Source organism: Ascaphus truei, chromosome 1, assembly GCF_040206685.1.
Source record: "Ascaphus truei isolate aAscTru1 chromosome 1, aAscTru1.hap1, whole genome shotgun sequence".
Classification (NCBI taxonomy): Eukaryota; Metazoa; Chordata; class Amphibia; order Anura; family Ascaphidae; genus Ascaphus; species Ascaphus truei.
The window spans coordinates 253696045-253702830 of record NC_134483.1 but is presented as its reverse complement, the minus strand read 5'-3'; positions in this window follow the sequence as shown (position 1 = coordinate 253702830).

Genomic DNA, 6786 nt, shown 5'->3' with positions numbered 1-6786 from the left:
CCAGAACAGTTTCGGGAGTTGATCGGAGGCTGGCGGGATTTTCGAAAGTGCTTTTTGTAGAATAGCACTGAGAAGCCACAGAAGGAGCTGTACAGGGCAAGCCTTCTGAAGCAGGCCCCTGCACCTAGTTGAGGCTAGATTCCTCTTCCCCAGGCCCCCAGTTGGTGAGTGTTTCATTGTTTGTGTATTTTGCATGTTTGCTGGCTTTCCAGAATAAACTTTCGTTGATTCAATTATTGTGTCCTGTCTGGTGATATTGATCCCAGTGATTTTAAAAGTTCTGATCCCCTGTGACACTGAATATCACTTCAATTTTCACATTATTGCGATTTGAAAAGAAATCTGGTTAATATTATATCCCAAACTGCAAAACACTTCCAATGAAATATAGAATATGGTAGGGTTAATGTTGGAGATTAGATGTTTAATATCATACAGATGCCCGTTATTGAAAAGTTCCTATAAAAAGCTATTTGAGATCCAGCATGCCAACTCCTGATGAAGTGGCACAGTGCTATGAAACACACAGAGAAGGTTTGCTATTGGTGACTGCATAGGGTGTGACATCTGTGCATATGTCAAAAGTTGTTGGAATGAGTGCGCGATACAGCTGACAGACACTGAGCTATGCTTGGAATATAATGTGCTCCCGTACATAATGTGGAGACTGATGTGTCTGATTTTATATTGAGGCAGTGAGTGCAAAATTCCTAAAAAAAAAAAATTCTTGTATGAATAAATAACTATACTTTACTATAGATTCCCTTTACTTCTGTTTTTTCCTAGATTTCTGCATTAGACTGGTTCTTTTGAAGAGTGAGCTGCAGAGACTCCTGGATCTGTGTTGGATTTGCTTGGAAATCGCTTTCACTTCTAGGAGCTGGTGAATTTGACTAACAGATTTCCTTCTCTTGGAAATTGTCTTTGTGAACACAAACAGCATCTGTAAGTTCAGAACTCAAACGCAACACACTAATATATATGTATATATATATATATATATATATGCCAAAAGCAGTGCTACAGGGTTTGTGGCCTAATGTAAACAACAAAAAGGCAAAAAGCCCCAATGCTACATCCAATATAAATTATATAATTAAATACTTATCTGTCTCTTCTCATAAGTGAGGGTTATTTGGCCAAGTATTTCAAAGCCTGTAACCACACCAAGGTATAACCTTTTTACAGTTCAAAACACTACCTGTAAACACTGTTTTTACCTCTCTGATGGAGGAAGAAGTCTTAATGGACTGGTCATTCACACGTGTATGACAAGACCTGCTATTTAAAAGTGTTTCTTAGTATGAATATTTTGGCATAAAATGCACATGAAACATTAGATTTATTTTATAGGCTAGTTCACTTTCATCTGATGCATTTGTGAGCACGTAACTATATATATTTTTCTTTGATATACAACTGATATACCTTTAGAGACCCTGTGTTTCTTTTTCACATATTTATTGAAATAGATTGATAGCCAGCATGCTTATGTTGCTGACAATTAAAAGGTCTCTTGGTATGGACCTAATCTCTTGTTAATAGGAGCTTTTATTTGAAAAGAAAAATGTCCACTGGCAATTTCCTTGCATGCGATTCAGTCATATGCAGTCATAGCTGAAACAGTGGGTGGGTAACAGGGGGAGATAAGCACAGCTATTTCTCCCCCCACCCCCCTAAAAAAACCCACTTATTTTTTACCAAGCTGGGGGGGGGGGGGGGTGGAGACCTCTCTTCCTGCCCTCTGGTAGTTCTCAGCACTGCTACTGAGCACAGGGGAGCTATCAGCTGAGCCCTGAAAGCAGGGCTGGAAGGGTAGCAGCAGCAGCCAGAGAATGCTCCTCCGGTGGGAATTTGGAGGAAGAGAGACTTAGAAGCAAGGGTGTGTCAAGCATCGCTCATGTCCCCCCAATGGTTTAGCCATGGTTGCACCTATGCTTGCAGTGACATCATTTAGATGTTAGTCAAGTACTGCAAGGAACACATCGTTGTTAATGATTGTCCCAACAGGGAGGGAAGAAAATTATTTCTCTAGAGCTAATGGTAGGGACATGGAGAATCTGTGCCTTTTGTATGGACTATCACAGCTACAAATCTTTTCTCTGCCAAAAAGTTCTGTGGCAACAGAGAACTAAGACCATGTGATTGCCAGTTAAGTGATCATATTATCCTGACCCTGCTCTTCAATGTCAGTTGTGGAAGACAAAGTCTCTTCCATTGCAGATGCAGTTGACGTTCCTTGAAAATCGAGGTTGTGATGAGCCCAAGACGCACAAAACAAAAATTGTATGCCGTTTAAGAAACTTCATAAGGGCCATTAAAATGGTGGCCCCTGTGACATCATAAGAGTATTGAAAAGTTTAAAGTATATCTATTTTCAATGATCAGGTTGATTGCTGCTTTAAAAGAACACAACCATATGTTGCCAAATGCACACTTTGGGGCCTATTCTGGTAGCTCCAAAGTTGTCAATGCCAAATGGCACGTTTTGGCATGTTCAGAAGTCGCGGTATGAAATGTATGAAAAAAATATATTCTCTATTGCAAATGGCATTTTCTAAACCACGTCCATAAAAAGTGACAAAACCCACACGATTTGTACTTGCCAAACAGACAATGACCTGAAGGTGGTGCGAGGAGGAGTTCCTAGTCCCTAAACTAAGGAGAGATGCCTGTGCTGAAAAAGGAACATACCTGAAGTACCCTGGGAGATATGCTAATGTCTATACAATGAATATTTAAATGAGTCATACATCCCAAAATATATCCTTAAGAACAAATCAGTCTAAAGGCCCTTGTGATGAAGGGGTTACCAGTATCAGAACCAACAGCCTTAGAACCCACAACCCTGTCACCCAGGGCAGCAGTTCTAGCATTAAACTACACCAGATGCTGGGAAACTCCACTGTCCCATATCTCTCAGGTCTCAGGTGTGCTCATTTTTCAGCACAGGGAACAGTGAACTGGCAACCAGAAAGCGGAAAAGGTCTGCTTTTAAAGCAACAATATTACATAATCATAATGACTCAAAATACTCAATTTCCCTTAAAGTGGCAATAACGGATCACAGAGATCCAGTTGAGATTAGAATGTCCAGTACCTATCCACCTTTCTATTGCTGTAGATAGCTCTGCTGTCTCACTCCACCTAACAGCTGCTGCTTATGGGCAATCTCAGTTCAATGCACTATTAGCAGCTACAGTGCTAGTGCCTGTATCCAGCCTATAACTATTTCAACACAGGCGTGGACACTATACTCATTAATATATATGGAGTGCTCCTCGACCGCCCGGTCCTACCTTGGATTCAGTCAGCTGTACTTACTATCAGAGTAAGTACAGATTTCAGCTCGACCCCTCACCTTGCTGCCTATCCTGTTACCGTTTCAATGGTACACTGTCACAGTGGGTTGTTCCTACTGATATTATTTTATGTAATTCTGTGTTACTTTTATTTGATTCCATTACTCCATAGGACCCTATTAAAGATATTTGAAGCCTTTCATAACCACACTGGTAGTTACGTATCAGCTTTTTGGGACTACTATTTGCCCTATGGTCACTGACGTGACTGTAATGAGATCTACGCCCAGCTACCCACCATTTCCTTGGTCCATAGCCTCAGTTCCACAAATACTGTAGACTAAGCGAGTGTATGAAATTGGGGGTTAGTTATCATAGCCTACTCTGCCTCTTAGGAGTGACCCTCTTGGCTTTGATTACCCTTTGTCCTGTTATAAATCTGTAAAAAAAAAAAATTGATTGTGTGCCAAACATAATGGCTGCCTTTCAGTTTAAATCAATCCTTCAGTCAGTATCTCAGCAGCTACAATGTATTCTTATATTAATATAAGAATAATGGCAATAAATAAGGTAATATTATCTATTGTTACAGTTTGTAGCTCAAACGGCTTGGAATATTGGCAAGAAATTATCACAAACAGGAAAGTGTTGCAAATATCTTGCACTGCTGGAGAAGTGGGCTAAAACCTGCTATACAAATTAACGGATTCTCATTATATTAAAACTCATAAAAATTGGCATGGAGTTCAATAAAAAAATGTAAGTATCTAATACTACAGAACTGATTTATTTTAAAAAAAAAACACACAAAGGACATTGCGTGAATTGCTCCTTTATTTGAAAGTGGCTATAGTGTATGGCACACACACTGGATGTCCGAGTCTTCCAAATATGGTGTTTATTGCTACGGTTTAGGTTCCCTGGTGTTACTCAATCTCAGGTGCCCTGTCATCCATTTAACAATGCAGTATTTGAAGAAAGCCGCGCAGCAGGTTTCATGCCACTTCAACAGCAAGTCGCTGCATCTTTATTTCAACACGTGCAGAAAACAGACACGTTTTGGGGTGAGTTCCCACCTGATGAGCCTTATGTTTATTGGCTGCTGAAGTGGCATAAAACCTGCGGTGCAGCTTTTTTGAATTAGTAGTGTTTCAAATACAAATATTACTTATTTACACCGTCAAATCTAAAATAGTTATGGATCTGACTTTAGCTGCTCTGCTAATCATGCCATACTTATTACAATCAGAACACAGTATAAAAACAGCGGTTGATTGATAAATTGATCGTAAACTGTGTTGATGCTTGCAAACAAATTCAGAAGCATTGACCTCAAATGCTTATGCACAAGGGCTGTGTGATGAAATGCTTATTTTATTTTTTTCAAGGGGAACCTGAAAAATGCTTTTAGCTTATTTTTGTTTTCCACTAAACTTTTCAATAAGTATAGCACCTGAAGACAAATATGCCAACATGTAAAAATGCCTACGGGAGCTATCAGGATCAAGTTCATATCTCGATCTTACACTGATGTGCATTGGAATGAGTAATTTAATCTGGGGAAAAGTGTTAAAATTCAAAATTCATCTGCAAAGTGCTGCTAATAAATATTACGAAGTTGACAATAAAACAAAACAAGAAAAACTGCGGCATGGTTATAACGGGAAGAATGTTTTTCATGGCATCTGTTTTGATGCACAAGTCTTGATTGACCATTGTTTTATTCATAATGTACATTTCATAGATGGTCAAATGTGAAGCAATTAAAAATTAAAATGAGCAAAGGAAATGCTTTTTTTAATTTATTGGTGCAGATGTGTGCCCATGTTTACTCTTTGTGTGTGTGTGTGTGTGTGTGTGTGTATATACTCATATATCAATTGTATATGTGTATGTTCGCGACTCCATTCAATTACTCCAGGTCATTAAGTACCTGAAATGGGAACTCTTATATTCTAGTGACCTTTGATGTACAAGCACTGTACACGTGTATTGACCATAACCAGGGAAGAGATGCAATAATGCACTTTTTAAAAAACACAATGACCTCACCACTCATCAAAATGCTTTTATAATAGACAGTATTTTATTTATTTAAAATCATAATTAGGTTAGCTTTGAGGAGGATTTTTTCCCCTACAACTGAGTATGACTGCTATGGGGACTAAGTTTTCCCCTAGAAACGCCAATCTTTTTATGGGTCATTGAGAGGATGGTTTTACTTGGGAAAACAATCCCTTCCAGTCTAACCTCATCCTTTGAAAGCGATACAGTATATTAATGCCATCCTTTTTATCTGAAATGGTAACAAAAAAAGACGGTGTAAACAGCGCTAACAATAAATAATTACTATTAAAATAATAAAATAATCACTGGCAGCCAGGTAAAAACTGACAGTACAGTCAGTAAGAGAACATAGGAAAAAAGGAAATACCGGCGCCACAAACCAATATATAGAAAGTCCAAACCATAAGGTGTACAGTCCAAATGAATCCTATTAAGGCTGGTGAAGAAAGGATCTCATGTCCATGAAGTGCAATATATGAAAAGAGAGAAAAAGAAACAAATTATGGTGCAGTATGCCAACAATGATAGCTAAAAACAGACAAACAAACTACACAAGACAAACAAGACAAACAAACAAAAACACTCTAGCAAGGCTCAGTGTAAGACAAAGCTAATTTATTACTGGCTAATAAAAGTGGATAAAATCACGCCTCTGGAGGGGTAAAATTAAAACCCTACTCACAGAAAGCTTGAAATAAGCAGGCAAACAGACAGGAATCGTGCTGTAGAATTTCCAAGATGGCGGCCGGAGCGTCCTCTCCGGTGTTCCCACGTGACAGGGGTGGAAGGCAAGTCTCACGAATCGCGGGATTTCCGGGCGGATATGACGTCACGCCACACGATAGTCCCCAACGCTGACTTTCTCCTTCACTTGGCTCCCACAGCTATAACACGGCTCCACTCTCTGTACTGCAAACTGCTTCCACAGACCAGTCTTAAGGCTCTAAAAGACTCAAATCTTCCCGACGCGTTTCGTGCGCATGCGCGCACTTCAAGGGATATGCCCACCCCTTTGACTGGACGGTATAAATACTAACAGTCCTTTGTTCCAATTGGTTGATTAGTAATTGTAATAAGTTTAACCCCATGTTGGACATATTCAGGGCGGCATATAGATAAACCAATGCTAGACAATAAAGACACCATAACACAGATACATATAACAACATTAATACATAAAAACACATAAAATGGTAAAAAAATAAATATTAGGAGGCAATTAAATAATAAGATCAGAGAAAAGCTTTCAATTCAAAGTCTATATTTAACCCTTTAGGGGAGAGAGTTTTTAGTTCATATATCCAGTATGCTTCACGCATACTGGCTTGCTGTAATCTACTCCCTCCTCTTGGATTAACATCAACTAGCTCAATAGCCTGACAGCGGGGACCCTTAGGATTTTTATCATGACACAAAA